At 45.1% G+C, this 19,567-nt stretch overlaps 2 long non-coding RNA genes across 2 annotated transcripts; both read right to left on the bottom strand.

The window, feature by feature from the left end:
* Window positions 1-16,694: 16,694 nt before the first annotated feature.
* Window positions 16,695-17,853, bottom strand: LOC115427722 (uncharacterized). Its single transcript, XR_003936538.1, has 3 exons — window positions 17,796-17,853; window positions 17,421-17,726; window positions 16,695-16,913 (listed from the first exon to the last, which is right to left on the bottom strand). It is a non-coding gene; the product is annotated as an uncharacterized LOC115427722 (long non-coding RNA).
* A 189-nt stretch (window positions 17,854-18,042) lies between these two features.
* On the bottom strand, window positions 18,043-19,444 carry LOC115426678 (uncharacterized). The gene is made up of 3 exons (XR_003936386.1): window positions 19,387-19,444; window positions 18,997-19,305; window positions 18,043-18,101 (listed from the first exon to the last, which is right to left on the bottom strand). It is a non-coding gene; the product is annotated as an uncharacterized LOC115426678 (long non-coding RNA).
* Window positions 19,445-19,567: the final 123 nt, after the last annotated feature.

The following is a 19,567-nucleotide window of genomic DNA, read 5'->3' as shown; positions in this document are numbered from 1 at the left end:
TTGAAGTGTCTAACCTTGTATCGTGTGTTCTATAGTTGTTCATTTCAGCTCATAAATGCAGTCACTAGTGTTGTTATTATTATTATTATTATTATTATTATTATTATTATTATAATCTTGTGCCTTGGTTTTGTACCTTTGTAAAGGCCAACTGTGTGGTGTCAATGCCAGCTCCAGTTCCACTGTACGCCGCACTGAACACAAATGAACTCCAGATCAGATTAATGTGTGAATGTGCTAATGTTTGTAGGAGGCGCTGCTCACTTGGTTATACTAGTGTTAGTGTCTTTACAACGTCAGACAAAGGAGATGTTTCCAATGACACTTCAGATCAAGAGCTTTATCAAGGTTTTACATTCGATTTATTTCATTGTGACTGAATGACAATGACGCTGAGAAAAGTCCAACACTAACACTTTATAATAAATACACACTGTGAAGAATTAGTTTAGCATTAATACATACTGAATTCATCATTTATAAAGTATATTTCTGACATGAATACTCATTAGTATATGGTTTATAAGCACAGTTATAATGGTTTAACTCAACATTAATAAGCTCATCTACACTGTAAAAAAATCTGTAATTTAACAGAATTTTCACTGTTTCTTTTACAGATTTTTCCTGTATTTGTAAGATACAGGAAAATATCAATGAAATGACAAAAAGTAGACTGTGATTTTACATGTCAAATGTAAAATAACACAAAAAAACTATAACTGAATAACCATAAAATTTACATTTCTTTAAAAAAAAATGGGTTTTTTTTTTTCACAGAAAAATGCAGTTAAAATACTTTTGCAAATGTATCGGAATTCAACAAATATTTCTTTTCTATTTATGAGATTAAACTGTTAATTTAAAGTTTAATACTGTAAAAAAAACAAAATAATAATAATAATAATAATAATAAAATTACTGACAGTTAACAGTAACAGGAGTATTAGTTCTGTCAGTTGAACCAGACTTGTTTGTTAATTGACAAATATCTTGTGTAATTACAGGAGGTTTCACAACAAAAATGTTGAATAAATTTATTTTTGTGAATGTATAACATGTATAAGCACTGATAAACTGTCCAAATACAGTTTTTATCAGTGGATTGGACAACTGAGTCTCATTGAAAATTATTTCTATATATATTTATAGGGAATTGGATTGTTTCAATACATGTAAATATTCTTTATTAAACATCAAAAAGTCAAAAAAAAAAAAGCAAAATCTCATGTAAAGTTAAGGCAAAAAACTGTATTTTAATTATGGAAAATTATCATATTTTTATGAGATGGTTATTTTCTGTTATTTAACAGTATTTTTTTGGCGCCCCAGCTGCCAGAATATTACTTTTTTTTTTTTTTTTTTTTTTTTACAGTGTACAATCTGCTTAATTAATAGTGTGTACTTATTATAAAGTGTTCCCAAGACGTTAAATGTTGTCTGATTCTGTGCTTTAATGGTATTTGATCTACTCAGTAGAACCACATGCACCTGTCCAAATGGTCCTCCTGTTGGATTTTACAGCTAATATGGTTTTATCTTCGTATTTTTCTTGCCAACCTCAGTCACAGTTCAGTAAAAGTGTCCCTTGGTCTTGTCCAATTAAAACAGGTGTGACAGGAACACTCACACTGTGTCTGTCCAACCACAACCTGTTCAAGAGCAGAAAAAATCCACTGAACGATGGAGTTCTAAAGTGAGCAGGAGGAAAACGGAGCGGCTTCCAAACTGTCATTAGCCCATCAAACTGGAAGAACAATCCAAGGCACTCTCTTTAACCCTTTCATGCATAAATCCAGAATTTTTTTGTGTTTTTATTCCTCCCTAAAGCATGAAAAAAAACTCTCCAATTGAATTTTTTTTTATGGAATTGCAAAAATATGCAGTCAGCTGGACACCATGTGTTTAATTTTTGAAGCAAAGAAACATGTATTTACTGATAAACTGTGTAAAACCTGTGAAAAAATGTTTTAAAATGCTGCTAATCTGATGTTTTGTCACATTTTTACGTACCCTAATATTAGTTATTACTCACTTTATGGAGATAATATGCAAAACAAAACAAAAAAAATAAAATAAAATAAAAAAAAAAATCTGTTAATTACAGTCTCATAACAAACACAAGGAGTTGATTTCCACTCAAACATGTGACTGCAGATTAAGTTTATCTAGAACAGTAAAGTGACAGTACTGGTCTGAATGTCAGTGTGTGGGATGGTGCACAGGTTCCACTGTGTTGGATCTGGAACTGAAACAAAAAAAACCCATGAATATACAAGAGAACAGCTGGAGAACAACTGACCACTGGAGTGACCACTGGGGTGACCACTGGAGTGACCACTGTGTATGAAAGGGTTCAACATTCAAATGCCTTCATTAACCCTTTCATGCACACTGGTCACTACAGTGGACATACCAGCCAACACAGTGGACGCTTATGCCTCATCCCATACACTGACATTCAGACCAGTACTGTCACTCTGCCGTTCTAAATAAACCTGATCTGCACTAACATGTTTGAGTGGAAAATACATTGTCAATTTTTTTTTGTTTTTGTTTTGTTTTTTTAAACAAAAAGTTGTTTTTTTTGCATATTATCTCCATGAATTGAGTATAAAACAGTATTGTGTTCAAATGTGAGAACACATCAGATTAGCAGCATTAAACATGTTTTTATCTCCTAGTTTTCACACAGTATATCAGTAAATACATGTTTCTTTGCTTCTAAAATTAAATGTATGGTGTCCCGTTGAATGGACATTTTTGTAACTCCATGAAAAATAGGTGAAAAAAAATTCAATCACATTGTTTTTTTGTTTGTTTGTTTGTTTGTTTGTTTTTTTATATCTAAAGATGAATAAAAACCACTTGGGAAAAAAATCTTGATGAATGTTCTCATAATTCATGCATGAAAGGGTTAACATGGCACGGTCATATCTAGACCCAAAAACACTTGGACATGTTTGGGCTTCAAACCTTCATCAGGAAGTCAAACAGGAGCCTGGAAAAATGCAGTAGGTTCATAGACAGGAGGATCTGACCAATAGGAACTCACCAACTGGGCATGAAGGTAACGGCCTGCAGGGGGCGTCCCTGCACAGGTGTTTGTGTCAGACTGCAGTGGAAGCTCAGCTGACCTAAAATGACTCCCATTAAATGCTCAAATCTGTTCAGTTGTTTTCATTTCATTGACTCCAAATGTGTTGGAACACGTTCATCTCTCAGACCAGTTGGTTCAGAATCAGTTTGATCCCAGATCAGTGGACTGGATGTTGTTCACTTCTCCTCCATTCCCATGTCTGTGTTTGTTCATTCCATCTCTGCTCAGTGCATTTGTCCGTAGACGCTCAGCGTCCATGCACTTCAATGGGACTGAGTGGAACTGGTTCAAAAACCACTACAAACCGGACCAGCACTGGACACATGACACCCTGTTGTTCCGCGCCCAGACGCTCGGTGTCTCTGGGGGTGAACGGAGCTGTGGGCGGAGCTCGGCCGGGCCGGTTGCCGAGCTTCCGCGTGCCGATCGGAGGACGGGTCTGAAGGCTGAATGCGGTTTGATTGACAGCTGTTTTCAGATCTGCTCCTTCACTGACACAGTTCAGTTTAATACCGTCACACATTCTGCTGTGAAATCACAGAAACCAAATGAACTGTTCATTTACTGACCTGGAAGAAAACACAACCACTGGATGAACTGGGTTCACTGGACTGAATGTCAGCGTTTTCTTGTTTCAGTTCCATAATTGAATCATGTCTTGTTGAGTTTCAGATGGTTTTGTAGATGGTTCAGTCAGACTGTTGGACAGGTGGGAGGTTAGCTGAATAGAGGTCATGTGTCAAACTGAGGTCAGAACAGCGTTATTTCAAACTGTGTGTGTTTCAAAGACAGAGGTGGACGGTGCAACGCCTCAGCTTTACTTCTACAACAGCTGAAGAGAAAAAGGGTCCAGTCTAACACCTGGAAGTGTGTGTTAATGTGGTTTTATGGAACAGACGAAGCACAACAGCCTCAGTTCAACATTCCTGTGATTTTGACCGGCTTTGCTCTAATACGACAAGTTTTATGACGGAGCCGTAAGATGAGCTTCCCCTGTTTGAAAGAGCAGCAGACGCCTCTGATGTGCACACCATGTGTGAGTGAGAGGAAGGCAGTAGGTGTGACTGTGACACAGGTGTGGACACTGAAGGGCTCCAGGACAGCACTCCTGAAACAGGAGGGTTTTTGCATTTGTGATCATAATTCACGTCATGTAGAGCTGATCAAACAAGCCAACAAGAAGAGTCAGTCAGTTCTAGCCATTTTGACACCCTAGGTGAGATATGAATTTGGAGCCCCCCCCCCCTTAAAATACACACACACACACACACACATACATATGGGGGGGGGGGGGGGGGGCACAAAGAGGAGATACATGAAGCATGAGAGGAGATGCACAAAGCAGCCAGCAGTAAACCATATAGAAACATATATAAACCACTTATAAACATATATAAACCATTTAGAAAAATATATATAAACCACTTATAAACACATATAACCCAGTTCAGCAGCAGTAAACCACACCTTATCAGATCTCTCATATCTTAATCATCTACAGTTCCATTATTAGCCAACTTTGCTTCATTTCAGTTCAGCTAGCTGTAGCTAGTAACATCAAATGTTTTTTAACATTATAACAGGTTACATCCTTCTATAATTGGATTACTTCTCTGCCTCCTCTTCTAAACTGTGCAGCTAAAGCCTTGGAAGGCCTTTTCATGCTGATAAACTCTCCATCCTTTACCTGGATGTTCAGTTCTACACCTGTCTGGCTGACATTCAGCTCACAGTGAGCACCGGTCTGGGAGAGTTCACCTGACAAATTACTGGGGAGGTTGTTGTTTTGTTTTTGTTCTTTTTTCCCTCTCATTTCTTTATTTTTAAGACAATTAATGATAAATTATCATGTTGTCAGTTATCAGCCTATGCCACAAACCAGCCCTGCACGCACGGACACACATATGCATGCAGGCAAACACACACATGTACAAATGTAAATGACACCTCTGATATTCTAATCCGTCTAGCTGACCTGACCCAGGCAGAACAAATGCACACATGTTGACAACTTATGCTAAGCAGTTGGAGATACGAACTGCCTCCTGTCCTGTCCAACTTTGCTTTTTTCCTGTCCTGTCCAACTATCGGGTAACTGTAGCATTTACAAGTAGATAGAGTAACAGCGGGGATGGCCAATCACATGTACGATAGCAAAACTGCAGAGCCAATCGGAGAGTAATAATTAGGTTAGAGGCGGGACTTCTGGCAGAGACCGACTTCATTGACTAAACACTACGGACAGCGGTTTTATTGGTCGGGACAATACAGTAGTGGATGGATATTGGTAGGGACGTGTCCCTAGTGTCCCTACGCAATTCTATGACCCTGTGTGACTGTTCAGCACAAGTAACAATTCACTAGAAAACACAGTGAAAATAATAAAATACATTCACATTTCAATCATTTTAATGAGAAAATGTGTTTCACATGAAAAACAGGTGTAACTGTTCAGTCTGAGGAACAGTTCACTCACCAGTTCGCACGAGGGATAAAGCGGAGGTACAAAATGGCGGCACTTCAACGCCTCGGATTTCTTCAACTAAGAAAAGTACACAAAGAAGATAAAAATAATGAATTTCTAAACCTTTAATAATAATAATAAGAAGAAGAAGAAGAAGAAGAAGAAGAAGAAGAAGAAGAAGAATACATTTTATTTATAGGCGCCTTTCTTGGCACTCAAGGACACCGCACAGTAAAACAGGAGAGTATAAAACAAGCAATAAAGCAGAGTAAAAAATAAAAGGCAGGTTAAAAAAATTGGACAATGCAGTTGTGTTCACAAAGAGACAGAGGTCCTAAACAGATGTGTTGTGAGTCTGGATTTGAAGACAGGGAGTGAAGTGGTGTTTCTGAGGTCTGGTGGCAAAAGGAGTTCCAGAGTTAGGGAGCAGAGCAGCTGAATGCTCTGGTCCACATGGTGGTGAGACGGGCAGAGGGAACAGTGAGGTGGATGGAGGAGGAAGATCTGAGGGTACGAGAGGGAGGGGCAACATGAAGGAGGTCAGAGATATGGAGGAGTGGAGTTATGGATGGACTTGAATGTCAAAAGAAGGATTTTAAATTCAATCTGGAACTTAAGCAGGAGCCAGTGGAGCTGTTGGACAGGAGTGATGTGGTGAGTGGAGGGGGTCCTGGTGAGTGGAGGGGGTCCTGGTGAGGGGAGGGGGTCCTGGTGATGACAAAAGCAGCAGAGTTCGGAACTAATTGAAGTTTATGGAGGGATTTGTGTGTGAGACCAAAGAGGAGAGAGTTACAGTAATCTAGACGAGAGCTGACAAGACTGTGAACAAGGATAGCAGTGGTATGGGGGGTGAGGGAGGGGCGTAAGTGGAAGTATGCAGACCGAGTGATGTTATTGATGTGGGATTGAAAAGATAGAGTACTGTGGAGGATGACACTCAGACTGTGAACCTGTGGGGAAGGGGAGACCGTGGAGTTGTCAATGGTGAGGGAAAAACTGTTGGTTTTGGATAAAGTGGATTTTGAGCCAATGAGGAGAACCTCGGTTTTGTCACTGTTTAGTTTGAGAAAAGTGGAAGTGAACCAGGATTTTATGTCTGCCAAGCAGTCAGTGAGGGAGGAGGGTGGGGAGGGTGGAGGGGGTTTGCAGGTGAAGTAGAGCTGGGTGTCATCCGCGTAGCAGTGAAAGTTGATATTGTATTTCCAGAAAATATTGCCGAGGGGAAGAAGGTAGATGGTAAAGAGGAGGGGCCCCAGTACGGATCCCTGGGGCACACCTGAAGTGACGGGGAAATGGTGGGATGTGAAGGATTTGATCTGGATGAACTGAGTGCGGCCACAGAGGTCTGATTTAAACCAGTCTAATGAAGTGTGGGTGATGGAGATGGAAGAGAATCTACTGAGAAGGATGTGGTGACAGATGGAGTCAAAGGTCGAGCTGAGGTCAAGGAGAAGGAGGATGGAAGGTAGACCAGAATCTGCTGCACTGAGGAGGTCGTTGGTGATTTTTGTGAGTGCTGTTTCTGTGAAGGGGGCGGAAACCAGACTGGAACTGTTCATACAGATTATTGTGAGAGAAATGAGAATGAAGTTGAACAGCTACTGTTTTCTCGAGAATTTTGGAAATGAAGGGTAGACTGGAAATAGGGCGGAAGTTATTGAAGTTGGTTGGATCTGAACCAGGTTTTTTCAGAACTGAGGTTATTGCAGCAGTTTTGAAGGATGCAGGAACAGTTCCAGTGGTGAGAGAAGAGTGAATGACTGCAGTGATAAAGGGGGCCAGAGAAGGAAGGCAGGCTTTCACCAGGACTGTGGGGAGGGGGTCCAGCTGACAGGTGGACGGCTTGGACTTATGAATAAGTTCTGATATTTCATCGAGGGAGGGGAGGTCAAAGGAGGATAATTTTAGCTTCATTTCAGAGCATAAATGAATCCAATAATATTTAGAGTGAAACATGTTGGAGTTAACTGAGCAGATTTCTGAGTTTACCTTCCCACGGGTCAAGGTGAAGTTTTCGCTTCATGATGGAGGAAAATCCAGCAAAGCACTCGATAAGAGTCTGAAAAAGGAGTTGTGTCACTGCCGACGGTGGAGCTGACTGCTGCATTTGACCTGTTTTACTTTTCTCTCCTTTATTTGTCGCTCTTTTCTCCGTCTCAGTCCGTCCTGCTGAGTTCAAGAGCTCCCGGCAGAAGGAAGAGGAAGTGACGATAACGGAAGGTTCTGGAGAAAAGGGGTGGGACAATGAGCCCATTTACAACAGCTCATAGGTCAGGAGCTGTGTGTCAAACATTTTTCCAGGAAGTTAACTCTTTGGCTACTGAACAAAATTTGTTTATTACTAATAGGAAAATATAACAATCAGAAACAGAACTGAATGACAATTTAGTGAATACGTTCTGATTATATTATATTATATTATATTATATTATACTGTATGAGTTACAAGCACCATGGTCATCTGGACAGAACATGTGAGAAATACAACAGACAGAAATACAACAAATAGAAATACAGCAGATAGAAGGGACATGTGCTCAGTAATTCTATGACTGTACCAATAATTCCTAATATTCTGATATTTGAACTGTCATGTGGTTTGTGGGTCTTCCATCTTCACTTCTTGTGGACACTTCTTCTGTGGAATGGGGTTTCATTGACCCTTTCAGTCTGGATTATTTAGACTTAGATGTCTGTTATCACCACCATCCATCAAATCAATGTCAAAACTGTGTCAATCAAACAACAACCGTCCAATCAAATCCTGTTTTTATTGAAATCAGATCCATTTATTCCAGACTTTTATTGACTCACAGATCCAATTAAACTCCAATCAAACACAAACAGAGGCTTTTCTCCGTTTCCATTTCCAAGTGATGACAGAGTGATCAGATGTGATCTCAGCAGGTCCGTCCGTCCGTCCATCGTTGGACAAACGGTGGAATTTCTACTGGAAGCATCAATCTACTTTCAAAATCAGGAGTTTGTTGACAGACGGCAGAGTTCATCTGAACGGCACAAACACAACACCAGAACCATTCAGACTGAACAGTGAATGGAGGACAGAAAACTGTGGTCCACTCAAAGCTCCCAAAACTCTGGTTCATGTTGGACCTGATGAGATGGAACCTCATCTGGATGTGGATTTGGAGATCTGACACATTTACCCACAATTCAACTCTTCAGTCAAACATGGTTGGAGGTTTAGGATCACGCCAGGGAATCAGTCTTTTTTTTTTTTACACATAAAAAGTCATATTTCAGTCTAAATGTTGTTCTACTGTTTTAATAAAAGCATCATACCCAGAGTGAAGAACTGTGGACATTCTGAGTAAAAAGTATTTTCAAAAACAAGTCAGAATCTGATCAGAATGCTGTCGTATTTACATGTGTATAAACTCTGTGAACAGAAGCTCAGACGCTGATGGATGTTGAAGCGTCCGAACAGAATGAAGGCATTTATTGGTTCAGCTGTGAAACTGTTGATCCGATCCAAATATCAGCTGGACTCACACTGAACCACTGGGACTATTATGGGATGTTTCTTCCACAACTCTCATCGTGTTTGACTCCGCCTTCATTCTGATCCACTTCACGGAGACCTGGAACAAACATGGCAGCACACATGTCCAGTTCAGACTGATGTGTGAGACTCAGTCTGAAGTCCAATGGATCCACTGAGGACAGATGTGAACGTACCTTATAGAAGAAGAAGAGGCAAAGATCAAATATGAGCAGAGCCGGGACCAGAACCACCACCCTGATGATCAGATTTGTCACCAAGTCTGAAACACAAGAGAAACAACCTGTGAAACAACGACCATGGAACATGTGTTTGAAGACAACGAAGAAGTACCAAAGGACTGGAAGGAAGGAAGGGAGGGAAGGAGGGAGGGAGGGAGGAAGGAAGAAAGGAAGGAAGGAAGGAAGGAAGGACAAGTTCCCACAGAAGTCAGCCCAGAGTAAAGGGCAGGACTCCAGAGGCAGAACACTCTCGTCCACACCTGGACAGATTTTCACTAGAACTCTATCAGAGGATCAGAGCAGCAGCAGAGGACCAGCTGGGTTCAACCAGGCTGGATTTGACCAGAACAGGTCAGGTGTTGATCCCAGAGCACCCAGTGGATCCTGGTGGAACAGTCTGTAGAGTGGAACCTGCCTGCAGTAGTCCACTTCAACCACTGTCCAAAAGCATTTATGACACAAACTGCTCCAACACTCTGGAAACTCAGGAGACACTACGGAATACCAGAGAAACTAGTCAACATTGTGAAGGCCATGGACCAGGAACCAAGTGCACAGAAAGGACAAGTGTCCCAACCTGTCCATGTACAGACAGGAGGAGCACAAGAGTTCTGTTCATCCTGGCAGTCGACTGGATCATGAAGGAACCGACCAAAGGAAGACCACATGGACTCCAGTGGACACTCTGGTAACACCTGGAGGACCTGGACTGTGTGGACGCTCTTGTCCAACTGTCTCATACACATGCACACAAGGGAGGAGGGTGGATTCAGACACTGGTGTGGACACTAAAGGGCTCCAAGGAAGCACTCCTGAAAGTTGAAGTAATAATTGTCAGGAAAAAAATTCAGTCATTGACATGTTTATGATGCATATCTGAATACAGTAACTGAGTACAGTTACTGCCTGATGAAAAAAGACTTTTACTTTCAATTCATACATGTAATTGATTCCCCACAAACATGGATGTTTAAAATCACATCTAGAATCTGAGGTTTGATTGGGTTTCCCCACAAATAAACAGCTGCTCTCTTCCACACAAAAACATGAAAATAAGTCAAAATAACTTTTCAAAAGTGTGTCTCTTTGGCATTAAATACTGTCTTTTATTCAATATGTGTATTGTTTATTGATTTATTTTGCATATCCATAACTAATCCCAGACATAATAAAACAGGACAGATGCAGTTAGAGGCAGAAAGCCTCAAATGGCTTCTGTTAAAGCCTCCACCTCATAAATGCAGAAACATTATAAAAGTTATGAGACTTCCATAGTCTGTACACATTCAGAATTAATAATAATAAAAAAAAGACTATATTATATGGAGTCTTTTTATCAATATATAATCAATGCCATATCATAATTGATTTCCTTCAGTAGTTCTTAAAGGACATCTGTGACGTGCTATTTCCAAGAACAAACTCAACTGTTGAGCCTGTCCACGTTCATACCCTTGAACTAACTTACACTGGGACTCCTACACAAGTGTCTTCTGTCCAGTTTTCTTCTCTTCCACATCCTTCAAATCCTAATTACTGAACACACACACACAGATGCACACGAACACGGACGCACGCACACACACACACACACACACACACACACACACACACACACATACAAATGTAAAAGGACATGACTCCACTGATTTAAACTCCGTCCAGCTGACGTGACCCAGGCAGAAGAACAGTCCAAACCTGTTGAACACTTCCACTGGCTGTTGTCTCACATACACATGCACTGACGCCTGTCCGCTCCAACCAGCATGTTGGAAGGAACTTTTACAAGCAGATGGAGTGACAGCGGGGACGGCCAATCACATGTACGTTAGCGGCAGAGCCAATCAGAGAGTGAGATTTAGGTTAGAGGCGGGACTTGTAGCAGAGACCGACTGTTAACCCTTTGTGTCCAGAATCATTGACTACGGACAGCGGTTTTATTGGTGGGGACAACGCAGTAGCGGCTGGACATCGGTATGGACGGGTCCCTAGTGTCCCTTTGCAATTCTACGGCCCTGCATGTACAGAGGAAACACAGACAGATGAACTGAAGCTACAGCCCACACAGACATCCAGGAAAGTCCAGAGTTCTTCATTCATTCATTCATTCATTCTTTTTTTTTTTTTTCTTATTTTTTTATTTTGAACATGCAAGGAAAATAAAACAAAACAAAGCAAATTAAGACATAAACAAAATAACATTTAAATGGACAGAATCAATCTTCAAGCACATATAAGTCTGAATTTTGCATGGTCAAAAAGGAGTAGGAAGAAGTATAAACTTATTTAATCCTACCCCTCTGTGCTTTTACACTTTTATTGTTTACTTTATACAGCAATCAGCCGATACTATTTCCCTAATTTTAGCATTGTACCACAACAATCCATAATACAGTAACTGAATTATCCACAACAGTATGTTCGTATCAGTACAGTCATACAAACTGCAAACCGCCCCAGTGCACGCTGAAGGTCCAGGTTCGATGAGGCCAACAGGACAACATCATCTGCAAAAAGCAGAGATGAAATCCTGTGGTCCCCAAACCGGACCCCCTCCGGCCCCTGGCTGCACCTAGAAATTCTGTCCATAAAAATTATGAACAGAACCAGTGACAAAGGGCAGCCCTGCAGGAGTCCAACATGCACCTGGAACAGGTCTGACTTACTGCTGGAAATGCGAACCAGGCTCCTGTCATACAAGGACCGGACTGCCCTTAGCAAAGGGCCCCAGACCCCATACTCCTGAAGCACCCCCCACAGGATATCACGAGGGACACGGTCGAACGCCTTCTCCAGATCCACAAAACACATGTGGACTGGTTGGACGAACTCCCATGAACCCTCGAGCACCCGATGGAGAGTATAGAGCTGGTCCAGTGTTCCGCGACCGGGACGAAAACCGCATTGTTCTTCCTGGATCCGAGGTTCAACTATCAGTCGGATCCTCCTCTCCAGTACCCTGGAATAGACTTTCCCTGGGAGGCTGAGGAGTGTGATCCCCCTGTGGTTGGAGCACATCCTCCGGTCCCCCTTTTTAAAAAGGGGGACCACCACCCCGGTCTGCCAATCCAGAGGTACTGTCCCTGACTGCCATGCGATGTTACAGAGACGTGTCAGCCAAGACAGTCCTGCACATCCAGAGACTTAAGGTACTCAGGGCGAATCTCATCCACCCCCGGAGTCCTGCCATCGAGGAGCTTGCCAACCACCTCGGTGACTTCAGCTTGGGTGATGGACCAGTCCACCTCTGAGACATCAGCCTCTGCTTCCTCCATGGAAGACGTGGCAGTGGGATTGAGGAGATCCTCGAAGTATTCCTTCCACCGTCCGACAACATCCCCAGTCAAGGTCAGCAGCTCCTCCCACTTCCTCTGTAAACAGCATTGGTGGTGCAGTGCTTTCCCCTCTTGAGGCGCTGGACGGTTTGCCAGAATTTCCTCGAGGCCAACCGATAGTCCTCCTCCATGGCCTCCCCAAACTCCACCCAGACCCAAGTTTTTGCCTCCATAACCACTTGGGCTGCGGCACGCTTGGCCTTCTGGTACTCATCAGCTGCCTCGGGAGTCCCACGGGCCAACAAGGCCCGATAAGACTCCTTCAGCTTGATGGCATCCCTTACTTCCGGGGTCTACCACCGGGTTCGGGGATTGCCGCCACAACAGGCACCGGAGACCTTGCGACCACAGCTCCGAGCAGCCACTTCGACAATGGAAGTGGAGAACATGGTCAACTCGGACTAAATGTCCCCAGCCTCCCCCGGGATCTGGGAGAAGCTCTCCCGGAGGTGGGAGTTGAAGACCGCACTGACATCAGGCTCTGGGCAGATGTTCCCAACAGACCCTCAAAATATGTTTGGGCCTGCCGAGTCGGTCCGGTTTCCTCCTTCGCTAGCGGATCCAACTCACCATCAGGTGGTGATCGGTTGACAGCTCTGCCCCTCTCTTCACCCGAGTGTCCAAAACACGCGGCCGGAGGTCTGATGATACGACAACAAAGTCGATCATCGACCTCCGACCTAGGGTGTCCTGGTGCCAAGTGCACTTATGGACATCCCTGTGTTCGAACATGGTGTTTGTTATGGACAAACTGTGACTAGCACAGAAGTCCAATAACAGAACACCACTCGGATTCAGATCCGGGAGGCCGTTCCTCCCCGTCACCCCCCTCCAGGTCTCACTGTCGTTGCCCACATGGGCATTGAAGTCACCAAGGAGAGCAATGGAGTCCCCAGTTGGAGCACCATCCAGCACCCCTCCCAGGGACTCCAAGAAGGCCGGGTACTCTGCACTGCTGTTCGGCCCGTAGGCCGAAACAACAGTGAGGCACCTGTCCCCGACCCGGAGGCGTAGGGACGCGACCCTCTCGTTCACCGGGGTGAACTTCAACACATGGCGGCTGAGCTGAGGGGCTATGAGCAAGCCCACACCAACTCGCTGCCTCTCACCGCGGGCAACGCCAGAGAAGTGGAGAGTCCAGCCCCTTTCGAGGGGTTGGGTTCCAGAGCCCAAGCTGTGTGTGGAGGTGAGCCCGACTATATCTAGACAGTATCTCTCAACCTCCCTCACAAGCTCCGGCTCCTTCCCCCCCAGCAAAGTGACATTCCATGTCCCAAGAGCTAGACTCTGCATCCGGGGATCGGGTTGTCGGGCCCCCTGCCGTCGACTGCCACCCAATCCACATTGCACCCGGCCCCTATGATTCTCTTGGTGGGTGGTGAGCCCACCGGAGGGCGGGCCCATGTCACTCCTTCAGGCTGGGCCCAGCCAGACCCCGTGGGCATAGGCCCGGCCACCAGGCGCTCGCATTTGAGCCCCAACCCCAGGCCTGGCTCCAGGGTAGCGCCCCGGCTGCGCCATACCAGGCGACGTCACGTTCATGAGTTTTTTCATTATCATAAGGGCTTCTGAACTGCTCTTAGTCTGACCCGTCATCCAGGACCTGTTTGCCTTGGGAGACCCTACCAGAGGCATAAAGCCCCCGACAACATAGCTCCTGGGATCATCCGGGCACTCAAACTCCCCCACCACGATAAGGTGGCAGTTCAAGGGGGAGCAGAGTTCTACAGTTCCACAAAATATCAAGTAATCCTGTCACAGTGGATAAAAGACCCCTGGAAGACTCCAACCTTTGGAGGCTCATCGACAAACAAGGCAGAGCACAAGCTGAAAATAAAGGCAAGAATCAGGAAAGAAAGAACAGCATTCAGCCACTGGACACAAGTTTGCAAAGACACAAAGACCTGACAACGCACACAGATACAGCTTTAAATTCAAATGTGAAATCAGGTCTGTTCTGTGGCTGTGAAACATGGAAGACACAAAGACAGTCCAGACAAAGTCCAGACTGTCACCAACCCATGCATGAGAACAATCCTGAAGATCAAATGGAAACAAGGAGACAAATGAAGAAGCGTGGGACACAAGTGGACCGAATCCAACAGAAGAAGAAGAAATCCAACTACGGAAATAGACTTGGACTGGACAGACCCTCAGAAACCCAGGAAATGACATCACAAGACTAGCACTAGAGTGGAACCTACAGGGAACAGGAGGCAGAGGAAGACCAGGGCCAACCTGGAACCGCTGTGTAGAAAACCACATACACACAATGAAGTTCTAGAGGAAGGAGCTGACAAGGACTGACCAAGAATAAAGGTGGAGTACCCTGTACCCTATACCCTGTACCCTATACCCTGTACCCTGTACCCTGTACCCTGTACCCTATACCCTGTACCCTGTACCCTGTACCCTGTACCCTATACCCTGTACCCTATACCCTGTACCCTGTACCCTATACCCTGTACCCTGTACCCTATACCCTGTACCCTGTACCCTGTACCCTATACCCTGTACCCTGTCAGGGGTGGAAGGAAATGGTGATGACCTCATCTAATGGAACCAGTATATGGAACCAAGACCTGACCCATTGAACCAAGCCCACATCAGAACACTGACCCCACAGGACTGTACTGGAGGCACTAGACATGATGGACAGTTTATTCCAGTTTTTTTTTTTTCAGCTTGTCCTTTTTCTTCTTGGTTCAGGCCAATGATTGGACGCCTCTGAAACAGTTCCATCTGTTCCTCGACCACAGGACATGTTTGATCTCATGGTTGTTTCAGACAGAAGTTGCTGGTTGCCTCAGTTAGTCTTAAATTGCTTGTTGCAGCTCAGACCCATGGGTCAGTGCAGTAATTCTCCACTGGACAGATCTGAACTAGTTCTAATAAAATCGTGGTTCAGACGTTTGTGTTTTTCAGACTGAATGTGTCTGTGGACACTCGAGACAGAATGAACAAACAGGACCAGTGTCTCCAACTGGTCCGATCCAGACCAGTTTAGGTTGGACTTGAATCTGTGGACATTGTGGACCCTCAGACCCACAGGTTTTAGTGGGACTGGTTTGTAGATTCCATGAGTTGAGTTCTGAGCTGAAGTTGACTTCAAAGTGATGGTTGATGTGGTTGAAGTGGACTGGTCCTATTGGACAGATTGGACTCCAGTGCATGTGTCCAACTGTGTTGGTCCAGACCTCCATCTGCTGTAGGTCATAGACTGACTGATACCAGCAGACCCCCTCTAGACCCTGGACATGTGGACCACACACACACGTACAGATGCACCTTCAACTGTGGAACCTAACTGGGCTCCACATTCAACTGGATGGACTGGCTTTAAACCTGGCTTTAAACCTGGCTTTAAACCTGGGTTTAAACTCAGCTGTGCTTTGAACTGAGCTCAGATTACAGCTCCTTCGACAAAGACACTTTAGAGCTTCCTACAATATTCTGCCATTTAGCAAATAGAAATAATTTTGGTAATCCTAATTGACCTAAAACAACAGAAGTTTAGTCTGATTTCATGTCACACAGTGAGAAGAAAAAGCTTTTTATAGTGTATGTAAACTTCTGGTTTCAACTGTATCTGGAAACAACAGGACCTGATCGTGAGCGTCGTATGTCAGACCTGAGGAACAGTTCCAGTGACATTAGTGTTTATGGAAAGGAGCGCTACATTCAACTGGATGTACTGGCTTTAAACCTGGGTTTAAACCTGGGTTTAAACTCAGCTGTGCTTTGAACTGAGCTCAGATTAAAGGAGTGTTTGTTGGTTCAGCCCAGTCTCTGACAGGTTCAACTGGACCGGCTTTACCTGATCTCAGTTCTACCATCGTGGTTCTGCTCACACCTGTTCACTCTGCTCACTGGGAATGTTGTGGAACATGGTCATGTGACTGTTACTGATGCATTGTGGGTGTTTTGTGTGCGTTTGTCCTGACGTTACCTCCGACAGTGAGATAGAGGGCGGGGCTCTGAGACGACGTGAAGCTGCGGTTATAAACGTCCACGTGATAAACACATGTGTAGTTCCCTCGGTGGGCGTAGCCCATGGAAGACAACAGGAAGTGGGCAGAGTGATTGACGGCCGGCAGGGTGAGGTTCAGGGGCTTCTTGGTGTCGGAGATCAGCCGGAAGGAGCCTCCTGGGTACTGCGGTCGGACGGAGCATGTGACGGTGAAGTCGGAGCCCACCAGCACCCGGAACCCCTGCTGGTAGACCTCAAAGACCCCGTCAGACAGGGAGATGTTGGGCTGAGGCAGCAGATCTGTCCACACACAGAGACATGATTGGACCAAGCAGCACACATGAGCACAAACAAGCAGTCAGAGAATCCATCCTCCTCAGAGACACAGATGGATCTGATCCACAGGAGTTTGGGATGGGATGAACACTGACCAATGAAAACATGAGGAATGGCTCATTTAGAGCACAGCTGACCTTCAAAGGCATTATGGGTAAAAAAGGACACGTGGTGCTTTTACAGTCTCACATGTCAACATTTGGTCCTTTTGTCCTAAATGAGACTAATGGGAAATCTGTTTGTGTTTTCAGCCTCATCTGGTCCAAATGAAGACGTTCATTTGGGATCTGGACGTTCCAAAGGTCAAAGGTCAATATTTGACACATTTGACCAAAAAAAAAAACAATGAACTGAGACAAAATAATCAACTGATGAAATGAACAGATTCATTCGATGGAACTTTAAACGTCAGAGTCAGAACCATCTGGTCACTGAGAATTCAGTTCAGACACAGTTTGTGTCCGTTTGTACCTGAACACACCACGTCCACAGCAGAGGAGTGTCTATAGAGATCATATAGTCCAACACAGTCCCTGGGTCCAGATGTCAGCTTTACACAAGGAACTGACACCCTCCACACAGGTCTGCGTGGAGAATCATCTGTTGTGTTGACTGAAACAGCTGATCCACAGTCCAGATACTGACACACAGCAGATCCAGACTTCAGGTCCCAGTGTTTATAGGGGTCTTCTACTGGTCTCCACTGTCCCTGGTGTTGGATCTCCAAAGCACCAGCACAGCGGCTCGGCTGTCCCACCAACCTGACCCCAGCTGGATCTGAGCAGAGACACAAAGACATGAGTCACACAAACACACTGTCAGATGAAAGCCACGCCCCCTTGGTACCTGTACAGGTGAGTCCTGCAGCTGTTCCAGGTGAGCAGGTCTTCCCAGCTGAGCTGGACCTCCTACAGTCCAGGACCGCAGACTCATTTCCTTCACACTGGAGCTCACTGGTCCAGACTGGAGCCTCCCCCTCTCCATAAAGCCCCCCCTGGAGGAGCCCAGGAGCCCCACAGCCCAGCTCCCTACAGACCACCTGGGTGTCGTTCAGGTCCAAATCCTCTTCACACACTGAGGACCAGGACCGGTTGGAGCGGACCTCCAGTCTGCCTGAACACCGACTGGAACCATGGACCAGTCTGACAGAGTCTGTGGACCCACAACAACACACACACATGTTTAAAGACACTAAAGCCCCTGGACAGACGGCAGTGTGAGGGTGGACTCTGTCAAAGCCTCCTGTCAGTCATTAGTGACACAGGAACTAAACTGGACTCATGGACCAGTTCAAGCAGAACCACAACGTCCTCAAAGAAAACAGCAGAACACAGAACACACCAATAAAAGGCCCTTTAGTGTTGAATGTGGAGCTGAAGGACACAGTGAGTGTGTGCTGTTGTTGACCTGGATTCCAACAGAGGGCGCTGTCTACATTCAGACTGGACTCAAACAGGCCTCAGGTCCACTCTGTGGATCCTCAGTCACAGGTTAGAGTTAGTTGAACGTCAGCGTTGGTGGACACACAGTCATTCTGAAGTCAGACTGAACATTCAGTATGTGTGAGTGGGGTCTGTTCAAAGGCACACACACAATCCCAGTGGTCAGTGAATGCACCATAATGCAGTGGGTTTGATCAGTGACCTGTGCACTGGTTCATCTCAGACCACTGGAAACATGTGGCTCATGTCAAACATCTGCATTTAAGGACATGCTTTAGTGTCAGTGATGTTTCCATGGTGTCCTCAGAGTCCAGCAGACCCACATAGAGCTGGAAAAAGAGCACATGGACCAACACAAAGTCCAGTTCAAACTAATGGACTCAGTCCTTCTGAGCTGTTCAACAGCCTGTTGGAAAGCAGAGTCATGTGACCACGTTCATGGACTGGAACTGAATTCAGCTGCATGTGTTTGATGGTTCAGTCCAACTGTCCAATGTGTGGACCTGGTCTGACTGGGTCTGGTTTGACCCAGCTCAGATAAAACACACCTGAATCGACTCATGGAAGAACTGGGACAGAACCAGGACCATCATCAGTAGACTTACCTGAACAGTTGAGGGACAAGGCGGAGTCAGTGAAGTCAGGATCTGTTCTCACACAGTCCATCAGTGCAGATGTAGAGAGAAGACAGGTGGGGCTGATGGACCACGCAGGACCATATGGACCAGATGAACCAGGTCTCCCAGAAACAGCAGATCCACAGTCCAGTCGACGACATATGACATCTGCTGCCTTCAGGGTCCAGGGGTCAGCATAATCACCAAATTCCATGATTGTCCATTTTCCATGATGTTTCATCTGTACTTCACCGTTACAGCGACTGGCTCCTCCCACCAGTCTGACATCATCAGGATCTGATCAAATACAAGTGACAGATAAATGAGCTCAAAGTGAGTGAACTGATGTCAGCTGGTGTCAGTCAAAGCTCCGCCCACCTGTGCAGGTAAGGTCCACAGCTGTTCCAGATGAGCAGGTCTGTGCCCCTGAGCTTCCACAGTCCAGCAGAGCAGACTCATGGCCTTCACAGGTGAACGTCTGCACCACAGGAGCCTCCGCTGCTCCAGAGAGCGCCCCCTGGAGGAGCCCAGGAGCCCCACAGCCCAGCTCCCTACAGAC

Source organism: Sphaeramia orbicularis, chromosome 10, assembly GCF_902148855.1.
Source record: "Sphaeramia orbicularis chromosome 10, fSphaOr1.1, whole genome shotgun sequence".
NCBI classification, from domain to species: Eukaryota; Metazoa; Chordata; class Actinopteri; order Kurtiformes; family Apogonidae; genus Sphaeramia; species Sphaeramia orbicularis.
Note: the sequence above shows the minus strand (reverse complement) of the source record. Positions and strands in the feature narration are given on the sequence as shown.